Raw genomic sequence first — 24,622 nt, forward strand, 5'->3', positions numbered from 1 at the left:
CTTTGTTGGTTTTCTTTTTTTAATTGTTTCTTTCTTTTTTTTTTTTTCTTTCTGAACCTCTTTTTATCCCCTTTCTCCCCCCTCACGATTTGGGATCTCTTCTGATTTGGCTAAAGCATATTTTCCTGGGGTTGTTGCCACCCTTTTAGTATTTTACTTGCTCCTTCATATACTCTTATCTGGACAAAATGACAAGGCAGAAAAATTCACCACAAAAAAAAGAACAAGAGGCAGTACCAAATGCTAGGGACCTAATCAATACAGACATTGGTAAAATGTCAGATCTAGAGTTCAGAATGACGATTCTCAAGGTTCTAGCCGGGCTCGAAAAAGGCATGGAAGATATTAGAGAAACCCTCTCGGGAGATATAAAAGCCCTTTCTGGAGAAATAAAAGAACTAAAATCTAACCAAGTTGAAATCAAAAAAGCTATTAATGAGGTGCAATCAAAAATGGAGGCTCTCACTGCTAGGATAAATGAGGCAGAAGAAAGAATTAGTGATATAGAAGACCAAATGACAGAGAATAAAGAAGCTGAGCAAAAGAGGGACAAACAGCTACTGGACCACGAGGGGAGAATTCGAGAGATAAGTGACACCATAAGACGAAACAACATTAGAATAATTGGGATTCCAGAAGAAGAGGAAACAGAGAGGGGAGCAGAAGGTATATTGGAGAGAATTATTGGAGAGAATTTCCCCAATATGGCAAAGGGAACAAGCATCAAAATCCAGGAGGTTCAGAGAACCCCCCTCAAAATCAATAAGAATAGGTCCACACCCTGTCACCTAATAGTAAAATTTACAAGTCTTAGTAACAAAGAGAAGATCCTGAAAGGAGCCCGGGAAAAGAAGTCTGTAACATACAATGGTAAAAATATTAGATTGGCAGCAGACTTATCCATAGAGACCTGGCAGGCCAGAAAGAGCTGGCATGATATATTCAGAGTACTAAACGAGAAAAACATGCAGCCAAGAATACTATATCCAGCTAGGCTATCATTGAAAATAGGAGAGATTAAAAGCTTCCAGGACAAACAAAAACTGAAAGAATTTGCAAATACCAAACCAGCTCTACAGGAAATATTGAAAGGGGTCCTCTAAGCAAAGACAGACCCTAAAAGTAGTAGATCAGAAAGAAACAGAAACAATATACAATAACAGTCACCTTACAGGCAATACAATGGCACTAAATTCATATCTCTCAATACTTACCCTGAATGTTAATGGGCTAAATGCCCCAATCAAAAGACACAGGGTGTCAGAATGGATAAAAAAACAAAACCCATCTATATGTTGCCTACAAGAAACCCATCTTAAACCCGAAGACACCTCCAGATTTAAAGTGAGGGGGTGGAAAAGAATTTACCATGCTAATGGACATCAGAAAAAAGCAGGAGTGGCAATCCTTATATCAGATCAATTAGATTTTAAGCCAAAGACTATAATAAGAGATGAGGAAGGACACTATATCATACTCAAAGGATCTGTCCAACAAGAGGATCTAACAATTTTAAATATCTATGCCCCTAACGTGGGAGCAGCCAACTATATAAACCAATTACTAACAAAATCAAAGAAACACATCGACAATAATACAATAATAGTAGGGGACTTTAACACTCCCCTCACTGAAATGGACAGATCATCCAAGCAAAAGATCAACAAGGAAATAAAGGCCTTAAATGACACACTGGACCAGATGGACATCACAGATATATTCAGAACGTTTCATCCCAAAGCAACAGAATACACATTCTTCTCTAGTGCACATGGAACATTCTCCAGAATAGATCACATCCTCGGTCCTAAATCAGGTCTCAACTGGTATCAAAAGATTGGGATCATTCCCTGCATATTTTCAGACCACAATGCTCTGAAGCTAGAACTCAATCACAAGAGGAAATTTGGAAAGAACCCAAATACATGGAGACTAAACAGCACCCTTCTAAAGAATGAATGGGTCAACCAGGAAATTAAAGAAGAATTGAAAAAATTCATGGAAACAAATGATAATGAAAACACAACGGTTCAAAATCTGTGGGACACAACAAAGGCAGTCCTGAGAGGAAAATATATAGCGGTACAAGCCTTTCTCAAGAAACAAGAAAGGTCTCAGGTACACAACCTAACCCTACACCTAAAAGAGCTGGAGAAGGAACAAGAAAGAAAGCCTAAACCCAGCAGTAGAAGAGAAATCATAAAGATCAGAGCAGAAATCAATGAAATAGAAACAAAAAAAAAAAACAATAGAACAAATCAACGAAACTAGGAGCTGGTTCTTTGAAAGAATTAATAAGATCGATAAACCCCTGGCCAGACTTATCAAAAAGAAAAGAGAAAGGACCCAAATAAATAAAATCATGAGTGAAACAGGCGAGATCACAACTAACACCAAAGAAATACAGACAATTATTAGAACATACTATGAGCAACTCTACGCCAACAAATTTGACAATCTGGAAGAAATGGATGCATTCCTGGAGACATATAAACTACCACAACTGAGCCAGGAAGAAAGAGAAAGCCTGAACAGACCCATAACCAGTAAGGAGATTTGAAACAGTCATCAAAAATCTCCAAACAAACAAAAGCCCAGGGCCAGACGGCTTCCCGGGGGAATTCTACCAAACATTTAAAGAAGAACTAATTCCTATTCTCCTGAAACTGTTCCAAAAAATAGAAACGGAAGGAAAACTTCCAAACTCATTTTATGAGGCCAGCATCACCTTGATCCCAAAACCAGACAAGGATCCCATCAAAAAAGAGAACTACAGACCAATATCCTTGATGAACACAGATGCAAAAATTCTCACCAAAATACTAGCCAATAGGATTCAACAGTACATTAAAAGGATTATTTACCACGACCAAGTGGGATTTATTCCGGGGCTGCAAGGTTGGTTCAACATCCGCAAATCAATCAATGTGATACAACACATTAATAAAAGAAAGAACAAGAACCATATGATACTCTCCATAGATGCTGAAAAAGCATTTGACAAAGTACAGCATCCCTTCCTGATCAAAACTCTTCAAAGTGTAGGGATAGAGGGTACATACCTCAATATTATCAAAGCCATCTATGAAAAACCCACCGCAAATATCATTCTCAATGGAGAAAAACTGAAAACTTTTCCGCTAAGGTCAGGAACACGGCAGGGATGTCCGTTATCACCACTGCTATTCAACATAGTACTAAAAGTCCTAGCCTCAGCAATCAGACAACAAAAGGAAATTAAAGGCATCCAAATCGGCAAAGAAGTCAAACTATCCCTCTTCGCAGATAATATGATACTATATGTGGAAAACCCAAAAGACTCCACTACAAAACTGCTAGAACTTGTACAGGAATTCAGTAAAGTGTCAGGATATAAAATCAATGCACAGAAATCAGTTGCATTTCTCTACACCAACAGCAAGACAGAAGAAAGAGAAATTAAGGAGTCAATCCCATTTACAATTGCCCCCAAAACTATAAGATACCTAGGAATAAACCTAACCAAAGAGACTAAGAATCTATACACAGAAAACTATAAAGTACTCATGAAAGAAATTGAGGAAGACACAAAGAAATGGAAAAATGTTCCATGCTCCTGGGTTGGAAGAATAAATATTCTGAAAATGTCTATGCTACCTAAAGCAATCTACACATTTAATGCAATTCCTATCAAAGTAACATCCATTTTTTTTCAAAGAAATGGAACAAATAATCCTTAAATTTATATGGAACCAGAAAAGACCTTGAATAGCCAAAGCAATATTGAAAAAGAAAGCCAAAGTTGGTGGCATCACAAATCCGGACTTCAAGCTCTATTATAAAGCTGTCATCATCAAGACAGCATGGTACTGGCACAAAAACAGACACATAGATCAATGGAACAGAATAGAGAGCCCAGAAATAGACCCTCAACTCTATGGCCAACTAATCTTTGACAAAGCAGGAAAGAATGTCCAATGGAAAAAAGACAGCCTCTTCAATAAGTGGTTTTGGGGAAATTGGACAGCCACATGCAGAAAAATGAAATTGGATCATTTCCTTACACCACACACAAAAATAGACTCAAAATGGATGAAGGACCTCAATGTGAGAAAGGAATCCATCAAAATCTTTGAGGAGAACACAGGCAGCAACCTCTTCGACCTCGGCTGCAGCAACATCTTCCTAGGAACATCGCCAAAGGCAAGGGAAAGAAGGGCAAAAATGAACTATTGGGATTTTATCAAGATCAAAAGCTTTTGCACAGCAAAGGAAACAGTTAACAAAAACCAAAAGACAACTGACAGAATGGGAGAAGATATTTGCAAATGACATATCAGATAAAGGGCTAGTGTCCAAAATCTATAAAGAACTTAGCAAACTCAACACCCAAAGAACATATAATCCAATCAAGAAATGGGCAGAGGACATGAACAGACATTTCTGCAAAGAAGACATCCAGATGGCCAACAGTCACATGAAAAAGTGCTCCATATCACTCGGCATCAGGGAAATACAAATCAAAACCACAATGAGATATCACCTCGCACCAGTCAGAATGGCTAAAATGAACAAGTCAGGAAATGACAGATGCTGGCGAGGATGTGGAGAAAGGGGAACCCTCCTACACTGTTGGTGAGAATGCAAGCTGGTGCAACCACTCTGGAAAACAGCATGGAGGTTCCTCAAAATGTTGAAAATAGAACTACCGTATGACCCAGCAATTGCACTGCTGGGTATTTACCCTAAAGACACAAACGTAGTGATCCGAAGGGGCACGTGCACCCGAATGTTTATAGCAGCCATGTCTAGAATAGCCAAACTATGGAAAGAACCTAGATGTCCATCAACAGACGAATGGATAAAGAAGAAGTGGTATATATACACAATGGAATACTATGCAGCCATCAAAAGAAATGAAATCTTGCCATTTGCGACGACGTGGATGGAACTAGAGGGTATCATGCTTAGCGAAATAAGTCAGTCGGAGAAAGACAACTATCATATGATCTCCCTGATATGAGGGAGAGGAGATGCAACATGGGGGGTTAAGAGGGTAGGAGAAGAGTAAATGAAACAAGATGGGATTGGGAGGGAGACAAACCATAAGTGACTCTTAATCTCACAAAACAAACTGAGGGTTGATGGGGGGAGGAGGGTTCGGAGAGGGGGGTGGGGTTATGGACATTGGGGAGGGTATGTGCTATGATGAGTGCTGTGAAGTGTGTAAACCTGGCGATTCACAGACCTGTACCCCTGGGGATAAAAATATATTATATGTTTATAAAAAATAAAATTAAAAAAATTTAAAAAATAAATAAATATAATTTCATGTTTGCTCTCACAGAAATCATCTTATCAAAGAAAATTTGGAAAGACAGAAAGGTAGAATGGAGAAAACGATAACCTGCAGCTTTCTTCATCAAATATAACCACTCTCAATATTCTGAGTTATTTCTTTCTGGTCTTTTATTTTCTATGCATAGGGTGTATAACTGATTATATACAATAAGTGTACAATCATATGTATGAATAATTTTCCTCTTGCCTTCTTTGTTTACTATCTCTTAAGTATTTTTCTTAATTCTCTGCTTTTCATGAGCAATATTCAAATAAACAATATTTTTCATAAATATTGCTTTTTATTTACTAGGTATACTGCAGTTTCCATCAGAAACAAATATTTGGTCTGTTTCCAGTTTTTCTGTAAATAAAATATATGTCTCACCACAAAAAAAAAAAGAAACAAGTAAAAGTAATTCATTAAATACATTAACTCAATTACCCTATGAAGTAGACATTTTTTATATTTGACAGAAAGAGAGAGAGAGGGCAAGGGGGAGAGGGGGAGGAAGAAGCAGACTCCCCACAGAGCGGGGAGCCCATTGCAGTGCTCGATCCCAGGACCCTGAGATCATGACCTGAGTAAAAGGCAGATGCTTAATTGACTGAGTCACCCTAGCTTATGAAGTAGACAGTTTATAATATATATTATATAGAAAAGGAAACTGAAGTACAGAGAAATAAAATAACTTGCCCAAGGTCACACCCACACTAGAACTTTCTCTGTATTGAAATGCGTGCACACATACACACTCAAAAATACAAAGAAATCTTCAGTGAAATAGTCAAAAATCCAGTTGTTTGTTCATTCTGGTTCTGAGATGGGTATAACCATGTGACTATTAGAAAACAGAGCTTAACATCAAAGATGAAGAAACGTCTGATAAGTTCAGTTATGAAGTTAAATGTAGCAAAATAAGTACATTGATACTTTCACATCCCAATTAAAACAAAAATTTTATTCCTCACCGTAATGGTACATTAACTTCATACTTTGAAGTACTCCCTCAGCTTCAAATGCTTGGCAACAAAATGAGTAAAAAATAAAAATATATAACTGAAAGAAAATCCAGGTTGGTAAACAAGTAAAACAGAATTTTAGAAGCGGCTCAGAGCAGTGAACAAGGATAGAGATAACCACAATATTTGTTCCATGTCTGGAACAAGGAGGTGGTCACTATGGAGTCCAGTTACTGAGATGGGGAGAGAGGGGCCCTAGAGTTTTCACGGGGGTTTGGCGGGGGCAGGAATGAGAGCTGATTTAGGAGGGGCTCCTACATACTGAAAGGAGTTAAAAAAGGGTTGAAACCCACCACCTTAATCTGTCAATTTTAGCAAACTGTAGGTCTAAGCAGGTAGGAGGACAGAAGGCCCAGCAGCCAGGAACGGAGCCATGCCAATCACTGGTTTCAGGAATGGGTATGTGCTATCCCCAGTGTTCCCAAGACACTGTAAGAACTCAGTTTTGAGAGTGGCCATTCATCTCAAACTGAAGCATAAAATAAATACTATTTTTTTTCCTGGAAATTGATAGACTAATTAAAAGACATATCTTTTATATGTAGAATAAATAAACATATACATGCAAGAGCAAAGGGCCAAGAATTGACATCAAACTTTTGAGGAAGAGCAAAGAAGTGGAGGATATTTCTATCAAACATCAGACTTTCATAAAGATAAAGTTTGGGGAGAGACTAATACACCAATGAATGAGAAGAAAGAGGCCTAAAGCCCAACCATATATATAGAAGTCAGATAAATGACAGAAATAACAAATTAGTGGAGAAAGGAAGTGTTCAATAAATGGTACAAGGAGATCTGATCGATTTTTTTATGGAAGAAAAAATTGCTCTCTACTATATACACCATGAACAAAAATCAATCCTTAGGTGGATTCAACATCTAAGTGTGAAAATTGAAACATGGAACAATATCTTCATGACCTCAAGTTTCTTAGAGAATAAAAAAACACAAAATATACTTAAGAAAAGATGGGAAAAGGTAACATTTTATTTTATTTTTTAAAAGATTTTATTTATTTATTTGACAGAGATCACAAGTAGACAGAGAAGTAGGCAGAGAGAGAGGAGGAAGCAGGCTCCCTGCCAAGCAGAGAGCCCGATGTGGGGCTCAATCCCAGGATCCTGGCAGATGCTTTAACCCACTATGCCACCCAGGTGCCCCGAAAGGTAACTATTTTAAAAAGAAAACTTTCATGCAGGAAAAAACACTATATACTGAAAGTCTAAGTCATAGATTAGTATAAAATATGTGAAATGTACATAAACCACAAAGGATTTGTATCCAAAACATAAAGATCTTAAAGAAAAATGACAAAATAATTCAACAGAAAAATGATCAAAGTATGTGAATAAGCAAATGACAGAGGAAGAAATCAGAAAGATGTTCAACTTCATCTGTCATCAGGGAAATGTAAAATTTATAAATTGGTGGAAAATGTAACATTTTGCAGAGTAATTGGGTAATAAGAATTCAATCATGTTACTTTTTAGTGTGTGTGTGTATGTGTGTGTGTGTATACTTCAACTCTATGTATATACATAGTGTGTGTATAAATATATGTACATACATTAAATGAGCAGCAAAAGAGATACAAGAGAATTTTCATTGAGTTATAAACCAGCTTGTAATCTCGAAAAATTAGAAACTGACATTATTCAATCAGAAAAAGATATTTGGAATAATATATAACCGCTAAAATAAATACACTAGATATATATGTTTTGAAGTGAATGAAATTTAAACAGCTTTTTAATAGTAAAAAATAGTAAAATTAAAGTATGATACGCACAGAAAATACCACTTAAATAAAGTTTTAAAACATGAAAAACATAACCTGTATGTTTTATGTCTACATATGTATGGAGGAACAGTATAAAAAGGCACATGATTATAATAAACACTACCTTTGGAATGATGGTTAATTCTAACAGGGGTGGGAAGGGTCCTGAGTTGAGGAAGGTTACACTGGAGGCTTTAGCTACATCAATTATATTTCATTTCTCCCCCATGTGGTGTTTTCAGGGTATATTTAATATATTTTTTATGCATTTCTGTGTGCTTGATACATGTGATGCTTTTTTTGTGGGGGGGAAGCTTGCTTTCTAAGGTATGGAAGTAATTGAGACAAATTTATAATGCCTAACACTCAAATTCTAGTTGATGATTGTTTAAAGGAAATGAGCATTCAATAATAGGAAACTACAAATAAATCATCACACTGATCAATCCATATCTCTATCATTTGTTAATAAATATAAATTTTGGCAACATTAAGAAACCATTTTATACATATTACCGAATAAATAAAAATTATAAAGTGTCAATTTTTGCATCTGTTGGATCTGAGAATGCCATAAATTTTAAATATTTCTGATCACATTTTCAATGGCTATAGATTTTTCTGGAAAAAATAAACTAAGAAACTATTTGATGTCATTTGGCACAATAATCCTACTCTTTGGAACTCTCTAGGAAAATAAATAGATTAAAAAACAATTTCATTAAGAATATTTATAGTGATGCTATTTATGATTGCAAAAACAAAAATTTAATAGGGAAAACCCAGATGTCTAAGAATAGGAGATGGCTAAGCAAAATAGGTCATATTACAATGGAAGATCACTGCAGAGCTATAAAAATGTCAACTGTGTGGCTCATGCTGATGCATGAAAATATGAAATAAAATTAATTTTATAAAGCAGAGTTATAAACATGTCAACTGTGAAAACCATGCTGACACATGGAAATATAAATTAAAATTAATTTGAAAGAGCAAAGCACACCATTTCCTGAATTCATGATTTCCACTATGAAGAAAAAACAGCAATAGTTGGCAAAGACAAGAAGAGAATTTGGAAAGGAATAAATACATTACGTTGGGTTTATTGGATTATTATTCTTTCCTTTAAAGTTGTCTGTTTGACGTGTATTCATTAATGAAACAAGACCACAGGGACTCTATCATAAGCGTAATGATTTTGTGTATAAACAGACATACAGATGATGCTGTGGTATGATTAGAAAATACCCATCCTTTTCTCTTTTGATATTGTTCATCCTCTAGGCAGGGGACCGCATGATATACTAGGGAAGAACATTTTTCTTAATAGATATGTCCAGTCTGAGCCATGTTAAAAGTTTACCATGGCAATGGTCATTGATTAGTTTCTTATTTTGTAAAGGATATAGCTGCTGCACAGTAAGGTGTTAAATCCACAGATATAATACAGACGAGAGTCATTTATAACAATCATGTCACCATGAGCTACAACCCTGTATTTCATGTACATTTCTATATGTCATTCTGTGCCATTGCTAGGGTTAATCTTCCACTTGGATCGATGTATGTATCAGTTAAAGGTACAAATAACCCCCCAAACACTGTAGCTTTGTCCCACGGCTAAAAATCTTTTTTTTTTTTTAAACAAATGAATGTGTGAATGACATTATGGAGGAGATAAAATTCTAACAGAAAGATAATACTAGAAAATTAAAATTAGCTCTCTGGGATAGAGAAGATGTGAAATAATTTTTCTAGAAGGACAAAATTATTTTTGAAGTCTTCTGTTTTATCTTAAAAATCCACGTACTTTTGCCTCTACTCTATGATAGATCCATGTTATTTTAGTATAAAAATAATGTTTCAATGGGGCACCTGGGTGACTCAATGGGTTAAAGCCTCTGCCTTCAGCTCAGGTCATGATCTCAGGGTCCTGGGATGGAGCCCCGCATTGGGCTCTCTGCTCAGCAGGGAGCCTGCTTCCCCCCTTCTCTCTGCCTGCCTCTCTGCCTACTCGTGATCTCTGTCAAATAAATAAATAAAATCTTTAAAAAAAATAATGTTTTAAGTCATCAGCTACATAATTTGATTCTACCTCCTGCCAAAGCTAGAGGAAGACCAATGTTCCAGGAAGATGCCCATGGGTTTGTGTATTTCCAGCACATGGTTGCCCACACCTGGGGAGGGTGCAAACCCTGGTTGGTGAAGCAGGACTCAAAGGTATACTCTGAGTGGGAGGATTTGAATGATAGCATCAAAGTCAAAGGTGGGAGAAGAGTTGATGTTTGCTTTGCTCATAGATTATTTTTGCATTTACACTTTTTTTTTAATTTCAGAAAGAAAATGAAACCACTAAATCTTTTCCAAGATAAAGGATGTTTATACCTATTACTAGAAAAAAGTTTGTAAATCGTTTAATAAATTGTTTTCCAAGCACTAGACTTACAGTTGGTGAAAAATAATAGTATTAACTTTTGCTTCATAATATTTTTATTTGTGGATCTACAAAATAAATGCAACTAAATGTTTTACTATCAGGGATCTGGTTCTTTAAGGTAGGATGTTCTCAAGGTTGTATTGTATTGTCAGAAATCAGTGAAAACTAATTAACAACACTGTAGAATAAAACTGAAGACCATAGAAATAATAATAATTTTTCCATTTATAAACTAAGAAGAATGATGCTAATAACTCAATGTGGTGAGAGATGATATTAAGACTTGTGAAATACTTAGAAATAAAACATTAAAGGGGCATTGACAGTGTGACAACTGAATTTGCATAATTAGCTACTTCAAATTGGCTGCTTCAAAGAAGCACCTGGATAAGTGTTGACCAAAGCCTCTATAAAGAAGATTATTGGACAAAAGTTTTGAAAATAGTATTAGAATATGGCATAAGTATTGTAAAACATAAGTACAGTGAAAGACCTTCACTAATATGCTGAGTAAACAATGAGGGATTCAATGTACACAATTGACATGTGGTACTCTGGCTTATTGGTACTTATATCCATGGAAAATTCAGTTTGGTTCTTAAGACTGTTTGTGATAAAGTAGGTGTCCCACCTTTTGATTCATGTTTGCTGTTCATTTATTGTGGTGGTGGTCCATTTCCAGGTTTAATTAGAGCCTTTGGAAGAAAGATGAGAACAGAGAACAAGCCTGTGCATTGGAACTTAGGACAGAAACCAGGGTGTCACACCTATGTGCTGAGTTGGGACCCAAGGTAAGAGTTAAAAAGAGCAATTGTATGGATTTTTTTTTTTTTTTTGGAAGATGGAGGTTTATCAAGTTGCATATCCAAAGCTCTACTTAATAGCACCCGAGTCATTCCATATGCCAGAGTCCAAAGAGTTGGCACTAAATAGAGCAAGAACTAAAGGAAAAGGAACTAAGAGGTGGAAGGGAGGTGGGCGTTAGCTTAGGAAATAACAGGGATTAAAGAGTAGACTATAAGCCCAGACAAACAGGCTAGTTGCTTGCATTTCACACGTTACATGTTACATGTTACATTTCACCATAACAATGATTGTGAAGATAGGCAGAAAAAGAAAAATCTGAAGCAGAATATTGAAAACATATACAAAATATCACATAGGCCCTTGGGGTTAAATTTTAGCCGTAGCACCTCCCATACCATCCTCAGGTATATATCGAGCAGTTGGTAATCATCTCTTCTGGTAATTGTTTGAATGTGCCTATCTTCAGAGCCACTCTATTCATGTAAACAGGTGTGAAATCTTGGAATCTCCAACACAGAAATGCTTAATAAATTTCATCTAGGTCGGGCGCCTGGGTGGCTCAGTAGGTTAAGCCGCTGCCTTGGGCTCAGGTCATGATCCCAGGTCCTGGGTTCAAGCCCCACATCGGGCTTTCTGCTCAGCAGGGAGTCTGCTTCCTCCTCTCTCTCTGCCTGCCTCTCTGCCTACTTGTGATTTCTCTCTGTCAAATAAATAAATAAAATCTTAAAAAAAAAAAAATGTCATCTAGGTCAAGCCTGTATTGATGAATGAATTTCCTCCACAGCTCGTTTCTGATGAGCACTCACCCAGCTTGCCCTGGAACAGGGTGCAGTGGTTTTTTTTTTCCAGAAACTTTTTGAGCATATAATGTGCAAAGAACTGTGCAAGGTCCTGAGAGGGATATAAAGTTAAATTAGACATGGAAACGTGGAGAAGTTACTGAGTTCCTCTCTGAACTCCCTATCCTGATCCAAACAAAGCCACTGAAACAAATAAAATGACAAGGCATTCATTCCCATGGTTTAGAAACATACAAACACAGAGACACACAGTGGACTGCAGGGGCTAAACTATCAGAGACAAATGCAGGTCCATTCCTCTCAAAAAAGCATTTCATGCCAGATGGAGGACTGGAGCAAGACTCAGTATCTAAAACTGGGGTCAGGTACTCTCACCTGGCTCCGTAAAGGAGCCAGAAAGCAGATACTTCTGCAGGCTTCTGGCAGTGCAGCCAGAGAGAGGAAAGTTTAGGACCTAGGCCAAATTTCTCCCCAACTAGACCCTCAGTATCACCATAGGCTGGAAGTCTAGCACTGCCAGGACAAGCCCTGAACCTGGACAAGAAGGTGAGGACCAGGTGGAGGCAGAAAATGGAGGGCAGTGGAGAGAAGAAGGGGAGAAAACACATCTCTACTCGAAGACTCCAACGATAACTGACACTGAGAAAAGCAGGCAACAAACCAAAATAGGAAGAGGAATTTACAGGCATTAAGGTACAAACAGGAAAACAACATCAAAATAACTTTGAAATAAGCATGGCTAAGATTCCCGCCCCCCAAGAAATAAAGGAATCAAATATATGAAAGAAGTCATTACAAAAGGGAAAAACAGTGACCATCACATTAGAAATTGAATGGGCATCTGACAATATCCAAACTTGTTCATATAAACAAAAACAAACAAAAACACTTAGTAGCAAGAGATATTGGAACTTCTTTAACCTGAAAAAGGATCTCTGCAGGAGACTACAGTAAACACGGTAACTTTAGAAGCATCCTTATTAGAGTTAGGAGCAAAATAAGGCTGCCTTGTATCCCCTACAAGTTCATAAGTACTTGAGGCCCTAACTAATACACGGCGATTAAAAAGTATTCGAGAAATAATATCATCTTTTATAACTCAGAGTAAGGAAGGATTTCTTTCAAAGAAAATTAAAAAATCAGAAGGATAGAGGCTTATAGTAAAGGATGCACCAAATTCATCCTAACAGTTGTTGTCTCTGCAAAAACAGACAGCAAGAGAGGAAGGAAGAGATGAGAAAAGAATTTAACTTTAAATATTATGTCTTACTTCTTGAAACACATCAAGTATAAAGTGTGAACTGATAGTCTTTCTAATTGGTGGATGCATGGGTGTTAATTGCATTACCTCCTACATTTTCTAAAAAAAAAAATTTGTCGAAAAGGACAAAAAGTAAAAGTAAAATCCCACAGATAATTAAAAACATAAACACTAAGTTAAAAGAGAGATGGTTTCTCTTCTTCAGAAAACCATAGTTCTCTATATGTAAACTAATAAGTAATTACAGTTAAAACCAAAATAATATAAATGCAATATAGACGTATAAACAAAATGCTATAGGTATGTAGGAGAAAAAAAAAAAGTAAGGTAATACAGTTGATAAATGACTCATGGGAGAGATTTCATTAAGTGTTGAATCCTCAAAGGTACATCGTATTTTAATATTCAGAAAAGCCTTGATAGAAGAGGGCTCCCGGATAAGGCTTCTGGGCAACTTGACAAAACTTGCAGCCATTCTGAGAACAGGGAGTATCTTGTCTTCAGCAAGAGAGTGGGAGATGGAGCTGGTTGTGCTATGTGGGGTAAAGCTTGGTGACCTTGAAGCCTTTCGAGTAACATCTGGACTTGGAAATATGGGCCAAGGATAGTCATGAAGGGTTTTTGAAGCTTCTGAGAGGGGACAGCACTTGGGGCATCTGCCTATCCCTTACAACAACACATCAGGTGTGGGCATCTATAACCTTCTGAATATGTATGCTGCCCACTTAGAAGTTAAGAGTAGACACTTGAGTCAATCTGGGCCAATTAATCTTTCCCTCCCAGGAAGGAGGAACTAGCATCCAGCAAAGGGGATCATTCTGTCAGGTGCTTGAACTGGAAGTGATATGAAGTTGGGCCTGGGGTGGTTGGGTATCTGCTGAGACGGAGAAAGACACCGCATGTCCAGAGAGCAGGAGAGACTTGAGAGACCAGAGACTCGAGAGACCAGAGTATCACCTGGAGTGATAAGGACCTGATCCCAGAGAGTCAAGCTGTTCTTCCCAACTTTGATTCTAGAAATACCTCTGATTCTGCCTGATAAAATTGCTTTTTTTCTAAGCGACCTCCATGGGTTTTGTCTCTAACCAAGGCCAAAGGAGGTGAGTAGGCTCAGTGTTGTTAGAAGTACAGGGGAGTCCAGCAGGTAAACTTACCAGATGATGACATGAACTGGGACAAATTATAGGGCCATTTATGACCTTTAGGAGAACCATTTCAGCAGAGTTCTGGAGTAGACTTCAGGCTTGATGGAGTTAAAGTGTAAGTATGAATTATACATAGATTTTTATAGGACTTTGGTTACTAAGGGGAGAGGGAAGTAGAGCTATCAATGAGGGAGACAAAGTCAAGGGAAGGCTTCGGTTGCTATCCCTCAGGATGAAACACTTGAGCCTCTGTGTAAATTGAGGGGGGAGAATTAATAAGGAGGACAGAATGGCTGAACAAGGAAGAAATTTAAAGGAGAGTGATGATGATTTATACGCTGACCCACATTTGTGCAAAAACACAAACAGCTGCATTCGTCCCTGAAATCAACAATTTTAGGGGAACAGAACACTTAGGTAGTTACTGAATTTGCTCCACAAGGAAAAAATTACATTAATACTTTAATAAATAAACCCTTTGTATCACATGATTGTTGTTGCATAAAGAAACAGCCCAACACTTAGAGATTTATTTATCATTTCTCATGAGTGTATAGGTTGGCTGATGGCTCTGCTGATCTTGGATCAGCTGGTCTTGTTGGGATCACTCATTCATGCATTGTGGTTAGCTGGTGGGTTGGCTGAGCATTATATGCTCTTTCACACATCTAGGGCCTGAAATGCAACAACTGGACTCTGTCCCATTCCCTAGCAGGAGCACTTAATTTCAGGGTGATCACATAGGAGCAAGACAGAAATAAGGCACACAGAGTTTTTGAGGGCTAGGCTTGGAACAGGCTCGCTGTCACTACATCATATTCCATTGGCCTAAGTAAGTCACAAGACCTCCCTGATGCAAGCAGTGGGGGATTGTTGCTGCTTCATGATGGAAACAAATACAAAGTTACATTGTAAGGGGGATGGTAAAGGTAGGCCACTACAGATTTTCCTCGATTTAGGATGGAGTTACATCCCGATAAACCTATCCTCAATTGAAAATATTGTAAGTAGAAAATGCATTTAATACACCTAATCCACTGAACATCACAGCTCAACCTAGCCTACCTTACATGTGTTCAGAACACGTAATGTTAGCCTACAGTTGAGTAAACTCATCTAACACAACGTCTACTTTATAATCAAGCTTTGAATATCTCATGTAATGTATTGAATACTGTACTAAATTGAATACTGTACTAAAAATGAAAAACAGTGGTTGTATGGGGACAGAATGGTTTTCTGTATATTGGTTGTTTACCCTTGTGATGGTACGGCTGCCTGTGAGCTACAGCTGCTGACCAGCATCACTAAGGAGAATCTTCCAGTACATTACCAGCCTGGAGTATTTGAAGTATAGTTTCCACTGGATAAGTGTGGCTTTTAGCATACCATTGTAAAGTTGAAAAATCCCAAGTCAAACCAAAGTCCTGGGCCATCTATAATTGAAGACATTAATTTAATTAATCTACCACACTCACAAAGAAGGTTTTTTTTTTTCCTGTTTAGATGGAGTAGGGAAGTATCTGAAGGTCAATGGGGGGGGTGTTTCAAGGATGTCATGAATCGCTGAGAAGTTTAGTACTGAAATAGAAGCCTTAAAATTACTTAGCAACAACTTCCTTATTCTTATATTTTATGTTGTTGGCTCAACTAGACCAAACTGGTGAGCCTTGTTCCATTCAGGGATATAGATAGATAAAAACCTTATTTTCTGGGTAATATTACTAGTTCAGTAATACAGAGTAATCAACTGTCTTCAATCCAGAAACAATACACGATATTTAAGTTCAAGGTATTCACTTGGTAACTGAAAGTCTAAAGAAACATGCATCGTTTTTTTCCTATGAGAATGGATAAAGTCTTTTTATTTCTTCAAGCAAATGTCACTTTAGTAGTTTTAGGTTGATTCATACTTGAAGAATTGAAGAATTTGTATTGGAGGTATTATAATGAAAAAGAATACAGGCATAGTCAGTCCAGAAAAAGTGGACTCTGTATTTTTTCATGGAATCATTGATGTTAAGATAATGTACTAAACAAAAACCCTGACCTTTTAATTTTGGTTAAAGTTTTAATAAAATAGGGAAACTAAATGTAAAATGGAAATGATTCAAACACACTTTTATTTAAACAGTTAGTATGGAAGGGATCATTGATACTTTTGGATTTTGGGGATTGGGTCAAGAGAAAGTTAAGAAAAAGTCATCCTTGCAGAGGGTTGAAAAGAAAAAAATAAATCAGCGAATTATTCTGCAGTACCAGCCGTCACAGAAGATGGTTTGTAAATGCGCTGCTGATGGAGTTTTTTAAACACCCAAATCCAGTCAAGGTGACCCGGAATATCCCAAGGATTGGAATGCAAAAGGAAAATGGACCTCAACGAAGAGCATCATATCCAGCTGACACAGACTTTGGACATCTTGGCTGGAGACGTCCCTTTAAGAGAATGGTTCAATCAGACAGCGGTCACTTGTCGACACTACCCACGAAGAGCCGGCTTACCTTGTTTTGATTTCATGGCCATTGGGCATTGCTTTAACTAACTTGCCTCCCTTTGTAGGCAAGATAGGATGCCCACCACCGCCACGGTGGTGGGAATGTGGTGGTGGTGGGAGTGTGCTGACCCCCAAACATCCATCTTTTTGGCATTTATATCTGCCAGTTTCATTGGTATTCTTGTTTTTAGCTGGTCGCCTTAGCCCAGTCACTTCTGGGAGAATTAAGAGACTCAGATTTCTGGACCTACAATATATATTTTTTTTTTAAGATTTTATTTATTTGACAGACAGAGATCACAAGTAGGCAGAGAGGTAGGCAGAGAGAGGAGGAAGCAGGCTCCCTGCTGAGCAGGGAGCCCGATGTGGGGCTCGATCCCAAGACCCTGAGATCATGACCTGAGCCGAAGGCAGAGGCTTAACCCTCTGAGCCACCCAGGTGCCCCCTGGACCTACAATATTAAGAACTAGACCCAGACCCTAAACTTGGTGATTTCGAAAGGAAGTACTCTGCCATGAGACATACCCTCTGTAGCCAGGTGGCTTCTTCCATGATTGATCAATGGCGGAGGCAGGAATAAGAACCGTCTTTCCCGACACCTGCCATGTGTTCTACATATCATCCCACCTGTTATTTCTTAGAGAATGCATGTCTAGCCACTGTTATTTGGGGCATATATCTTTTTAAGAAAGTATGAATTGCCTACTCTGAATTTTCCATTTTTCTTTTTCCAGATCTCTCACCTTGGAGATGGTATGGTTGTGTCATCAATATCTTTGAAAATGCGATTAAAGGGATTCCTTGCTTGCCTTCTGCAGTTTTCAGGCCTTTCTTCAAATCCTATTAGTTCATTCAGTATGGTTGTAGTGGAAATTGAAGTTTGCCTATTGATGTAAGGATCCTTATCTTGTTCAGTTTACATAGATTTTAAATATCATCAGAAAGATTGTGTAGAAGTTGGATTTTTAAAAATTCAAGGGAGTGTACCTGGAAAAGGGGTTTTTATGCTATTTTATGAGAGCTCTGTTCTACCAAAAAAAAGCACAAGTGTAAAAATAGATTTCTATATAAATTTTAAGTTTTTAATTCAAAATTGTATAATGTCCATATTGTTTTATTTATGAAGCTTTTTAGTATCATCTGAAATTAGCTTTAATTCTTCAATATTATTTACATTTCTGTCTGAACCAGTATTTATACTTACGCAGAACTCTGTATAATTATCTATATCTCAACTCATTAAGAAAGCTTAAAATTGGACAGTCTACTTAGGAAAATATTGCTGTAACAGAGAAAATGTGGTGTGGTGTGAGTAAAATTATTAACAATGGCATTAACATGAAAATAAACTTGAGGATAATAATTATTGATGATAAATGGCGACCAGTGAAATGATTTTAGCTGCAATGGACAATTTGTGGAGTAAGCATAGAATGCTGTTAAGATAAACTCTCTTCAATTATACAGAAGTGTATAAAGGTATTTACTCTGCTTAATTCCCAAATTGTCCTAAGTATATGCTAGGAAACAATCATGAATTTTAAAAACACTTTTGTGTCAATGGGCAATACCGTTATTGATCAAATAATAAAGCAATGTAATTTAATTCTACTTAAAATAGCATATATACATATAAAAATAACAGGTATACAATACTGACAAATAAAATAAATCCCCAATTAGAAAAAAGTAAATAAATTTAGCAAATTTTAAAATGGAGGTTTTTTTTTTTTTAAAGATTTATTTATTTGACAGATCACAAGTAGGCAGAGAGGTAGGCGGTTGGGGGGGAGGGGGGAAGCTGGGGGGGAGGGGGGAAGTAAGGGGGGGAAGCAGGCTCCCTGCTGAGCAGAGAGTCCAATGCAGGGTTCAGTTGGGGGCTTGATGCTGGGCTGGATCCCAGGATGCTGAGATCATGACCTGAGCCGAAGGCAGAGGCTTAGCCCACTGAGCCACCCAGGCGCCCCTAAAATGGAGTGTTGTTTAAATAAAGACCATCACTATCTCAGTAAAGGAGGAGTTTTCATTTTCACCCATGAGGTAAACATTCTAGAACTGCCATGACTCACTCTGTTATGTCCTTATGACATGCCTAAAGGGGCTCTTCTGCCACCAGTGATTCCTATCTAACAATAAGCCATTCTTACCTCTCTGGTCAACGTTAACTTTGCCACTTAGTTTGTTAGATTCAACTGAGTTATAAATAAAAAAATGCCTAGGAACCATCAGTGTTCTAAACCCCATTGTTCACAACCGACCGTTGGTAACATTGCAATACTCAACAATGTGGCTATTTCATTTTAATGGGCAGCTGTTCAAATAAAAGGGGTTTACTACAACAGCTTTTCAAAAATTCTGTAATAAGTGTACTAATGCTTACACTGCTTATATTTCCATATAATTTGAATAACAGTATTGTTTAAAACAGATGTCAGCTTCTTTGAATATAATCATATGTGGTTGTCAGCACCATGCACCCATAGATTTACATATAAGTAACCCAGGATGAAGTTCTCTGCCTGTGTCACCTGTCTCATTGGCGCATTCTTCCTCTCACTTAAACCTTGCCCATGGAAACAGTGTTTCCGTTTTCATCAAAGCAAGCCAAATATATTCAATAAACATAATAACTGTTTCCTCAAAAAAAAAAAAGGAAGACAAGGTGATATAAATTCACTCTATTTGGATTTCAATCCAGCTTTCTTTGATTTTGTGTAATATTAACATCGATTTGTCTAAGGTACGGGTGGAACCAGAAGTGCTTTTAACTCTTTCCGTGCTGGGATCATTTTGACATTTATATCACTAAGATTTAGCGTCTTTAATGATATACACTGTTGGGAGACACCATGGTTACACTGCAGTAATCAGAACACTTGTCCTTTGCCAAAATTGTTGTCTGTGCTCCCAAAGGTAGCAGAGGGAGGGGGAACTCTCATTCATCCTCTGGATTCCATTCTAATTTCATGCAGTCAGGTGAGTAAGTATGCCAAGATAGTCTCCTGATGTGTGCCTGTTGTCACAGAAATATATCACAACTCTATAAAGTCTTTAGCATAAACATGGTAAATGGGATGAAAAAAGTTCACCACTTCAACAGCTGTTTTTTTTTTTAAGATTTTATTTATTTATTTGACACACAGAGAGAGAGATCACAAGTAGGCAGAGAGGCAGGCAGAGAGAGAGGGGAAGCAAGCCCCCTGCCTAGCAGAGAGCCCTATGCAGGCCTCAATCCTAGGACCCTGAGGCCATGACCTGAGCTGAAGGCAGAGGCTTATCCCAGGACCCTGAGGCCATGACCTGAGCTGAAGGCAGAGGCTTAACCCACCGAGCCACCCAGGCGCCCTCAACAGCTGTTTTAAATGCTCTCTCTATACCGATGCCCTCTGCTTCCTTTTTCTCTTTGCCCAAAATCTTTTCAACTGATTAGAGCATAGAACCCAGTTTGTGTGTGTGTGTACTTGTAAATTTCTATAATCATGATTCCCAAAACGAAAACTGTATTAGCAAAGGGTTTTATATTTCTCTTTTCCGTGACAACACTAAATTATGTTTGTAACCAAGGGACCAGTCTCGCCTGAAAAACAAAACAGTTTCAGGTGTTCGTTTATGGTAGTCAACAACAAAGCAAAATATCATTTTGTAAATTATTATTGTTAATCATGTTAAATTACCGCATTTCTTGCTGGACTCAACAAACTAATATATATATATTGTACCTAACGGCTATTATTTGCGTATTAGAATTTTTATACAAGACACCTTCATGAAAGAAAATTACATTTAAAAGTCACAAAATATGGGGGCACCTGGGTGGCTCAGGGGGTTAAGCCTCTGCCTTCAGCTCAGGTCATGATCTCAGGGTCCTGGGATCGAGTCCCGCATTGGGCTCTCTGCTCAGCAGGGAGCCTGTTCCCCGCCCTCTCTCTGCCTGCCTCTCTGCCTACGTGTGATTCTCTCTCTGTCAAATAAATAAATAATTAATTAAAAAAAACCCTAGTTAAAAAAGTCACAAAATATAGTCTTCGATTGCCAGCTACTGTTAAATATAAGCCAATATAAGCCAAAATAGATGATTTAATAAATTTCTCTCCAAATCGGCAGCAACGTTTTGTGAAAGCCTAACGCTAATCACTAAGACTAGAAGTTCCATGAGGGCAGGAACTCTTTAGTTCCTGCTTCCTACTCAGTCTCAAGCAGCTAGAACAGGGCTAGTCAATATTTGTTCTCGCCACCTGAAAAGAGTATCCTTTTATTTTGAAATGGTATCCGCCGTCTGGTGTGTAGCAAAGTCGAGAGCGGGAAAGGGGCATCGGAGACAAGGTTGCAAAATCGGAAGGAGCAGAAGGACGGAGAGGAATCCAGAGGCGAGAGAGAGCATTTGGAAGGTGAACCCTCAGAGTTGGGATGAGGCAGGGATAAGCGCCCCGGGACACCACTGCGCGAGCGGGGAGAGGCCAGGCAGGAAGTAGCCAAGATTTGGGGGACTACTTCCCAGGGAGCAAATAAGAGAAAGACGCACGTGAAGAGAAAGCCGCAGCCACCTCCCTCCCACGTGAAAGCCCAAACGGCCGCCCGGCGTCCACTGAGCTCCCGGGGGAGCGGAACCCGGAGCGAGGCAGGTGCGGCGGGAGCATGCGCGCGGGGCCGGCAGGGGAGGCTCCCGCGCCCCCACCCGGCGCGTGCACCCTTGCGCCCCTCCCGCCCCTCCCGCCCGGCACCGCGGGGCCAGAGGCGCCGCAGCCTGGGCCGGCCAAGCCTCGCCGCTCCGGCTCGCGCCCCGCCGGTCTGTCGCCGAGTCGGCGTTGCGGGCTGCCCGGCTCTGCTGGGGTAAGGAGGACGCCGCCGCCCGAGCCGTGTGGTCGGGGGACCGCGTGAGCGCCCACGGCCGCCACCGCCAGGGATGGCCCCGGGCCCCGCGCCCGACCGAGGGGCGTGCGCGTCGCCCGCGGCGAGGCCAGGCCAGGGGGCGGTGGCGGTTAGGAGTCGCCTCCGCTCGGAGCCGGCTCTTTCTCTTTCTCTTCCGCCGCTGGGCGCGCGCCGGGCTCCCCGCGCGAGGGGCTGCCCCACTTGTCGCCCACTTCGGACGGGCGTGGCGTGGCCCCGCACCGTCCAGCTCCCGGCGCAGGGGCCACCTGGGCCGGAGGCGCCGGCGCAGCCCAGGGCCGCGGGAAGAGGGGCCGGGGTGGGACTCCCGGAGGTCCCAAGCCGGCCTCAGGCCACTGGGCGCCAGGCGGTGGGCGTTTGGCTTTTGTTTTCTCTCGGGGCGGGCGTCCCCGGCCTCCCCGTTCTCCGCTGACAACTGTCGTGTGTGCCGGGACTCGGCTGCGGCCAAGACCCCCGCGGGCGCTTCCTTACTCCACCCCCTTTTCGTCCCTGGTCCTAGTCTCTAAGTTCTGCCCAGCCTGGGGCGGGAGCGGAGCAAGTCCGCGCTGGGGCACACCTAGCCAGTATGTGGCAGTTTAACTAGCTCGACCCCCACCCTCCCCGCCCCCAACCCCGGAACTGCGCTGGGGCGCGCGGGCCAGGTCTCCCTCGCCCTCTCTGCCTGAGGTGGGCGGAGAGGGAGGCTAGTGGACCTGGGTACACCTGGGGCGGCCGCAGTTACGTGCGGGATTGGTGTAACCCTTTTCTCCAGGTGGGAGAATTCCGGTGGGTTTGGTGCCCCGCCTTTTATATCCTGTAGTCACTGATTAAAGTCCACAGGATGTACTTTATTTTATATATGCCTTTATCCACTTAGAGGCGTAGTCTTAATCTGTCCATGCCTGGAGGTGGAAACTAAATAAAAGGAAGGTCTGGACATTGTTATTGTTGAGACTTTTGCGTGTGATTACTCCATGAAGTCAGTCTGGTCACTGTGACCTGCTCTGCTGCGGTGTTTCCATGCCCACCACTCACCCTTCAGGGTTATTTGGTCTCCAGGACCAAAGTGGCATTGTCTCCTGGATCGCACTGTTGGAACTGTTTCCGGAAGTTGCTCGGGGCAGCCTCCAGTTTCAGTCCTTTGCTTAAATAAGTGTGGTGGAGTCTCCGGGTGTCTTCTAGTCCCCTTAATTCCAAAAAGGTGAAAATGACAAACAGGTGGTTTGTTCTTGATGTTCGGTAATAGATTTTGAATGCATTTAGCTCTTGGCAAGATACTGAAAATGCCAACTTCGGTTTCTCCTCAGGATACCCTAGAATTGGGAGAAAGGGTTTTGAAAGAGGAGAGATTTCAGGAACATCCAAGTGGATCGGATTCTGCTGTACCCGCATGGGGTGTGATTGTTAAATAGGAAAGATGAGCTTAAAACTGCAATTGATTATGCTCTCATACTGTGAGGTGCATTGATGAGTTTGTATGGGAGGTAGCCCTTGACTTTGGAATTCTTTTTTCAGTGCTTTTTAGGACAATATGGGTCTACCTCTTTGATGACATCTCAGTCTGTTTTCTGAGAAGGAATATTGGTGGGAGGATGATCTGGTGAAGATAGAATTAAGGAAAACTAAGAAACTGTCTTAACTTTTACTGTAAGATAATTGTGCTTTTAGGTTCATCACAAGGATTTTAGGTGAGCTCTACCATCTCCCAACATATTTCATTGCAGTACTGTGTAATTTGTATCTAAAATTACACTTCTAATTCATCTTTACTTCTCTTAAAAAATTCAGTTGTCATTTGCACAATAAACCATTTACTATGTAATTTACTATGTATGTTCATACATTTGTATGACAAACCACTAAAAAACTTGAGCTTTTAATGTGTTGGGAGATCAAACATGCACACCACATGTTTGTGAACAAGATGATATACAGGAACTAGTAAATGGGATTTGAGACTAAAACAATCTAAAATAAAATGCTGTTAGTCTGAAACAGATGGGCGTCAGAGGGTCTGGCAAGGAGAGGGTCTTTGGGGTCTGGAGTGATTAGAAAAGAACACAGAGAGAATTGGGCCTTGGGCTGAGTCTTGAGGAATGTTTCTTCCACAGATTGACAAGGTGAAGGCCAAAGAGATTGGGAGCCTAGGAAGGAGAAGGGAGTTTCATGCCTCAAAAGGGATAATTATGATTTGTTTAGGACTAAGAAAAATTGTTTGCGGTGTCCACATTGGGAAATATGGTTGTGCATGCTCTTCCCACCAGCCCCTATCCACCCAAACTAGAAACCTTTTGTTCTTCATGATCCAGTTTAATTCTTCCTCTGCGAAGTTGTCCCTGATTTTCACAACAGACTTCCGTTCCTTGACACCTACTTCTCCTGGTTCACCTATAAGTGCATATGTAGAGACAGTTTTTTTTCCCTGATGGCCCAGGCTTTAGATTTTGCCATTTCCTGTTTATTTATTTTTAAAAATTGAGATAAAATTGACATATTAGTTTTAGGTGTATGAAATGATGATTTGACATATGTATTGTGAAATGATTATGACAATAATTCAAGTTAACATACATCACCACACAGTTACAACTTTTTTTTCTTGTGATGAGAACTTCTAAGATCTGTTGTCTTAGCAACTTTCATATAATACAGTGTTATTAACTACAGTCACCATTAATGGTAATC

The 24,622-nt window shown here is 39.7% G+C and overlaps 1 pseudogene; it reads right to left on the minus strand.

Moving 5' to 3' along the window:
• Window positions 1–23,329, minus strand: part of LOC111142680 — a 39,495-nt pseudogene extending 16,166 nt beyond the window's left edge.
• Between the last annotated feature and the right edge of the window lie 1,293 nt (window positions 23,330–24,622).

The sequence above is a fragment of the Enhydra lutris genome, unplaced genomic scaffold (genome assembly GCF_002288905.1).
Source record: "Enhydra lutris kenyoni isolate GAN:26980312 unplaced genomic scaffold, ASM228890v2 scaffoldscaffold8, whole genome shotgun sequence".
Classification (NCBI taxonomy): Eukaryota; Metazoa; Chordata; class Mammalia; order Carnivora; family Mustelidae; genus Enhydra; species Enhydra lutris.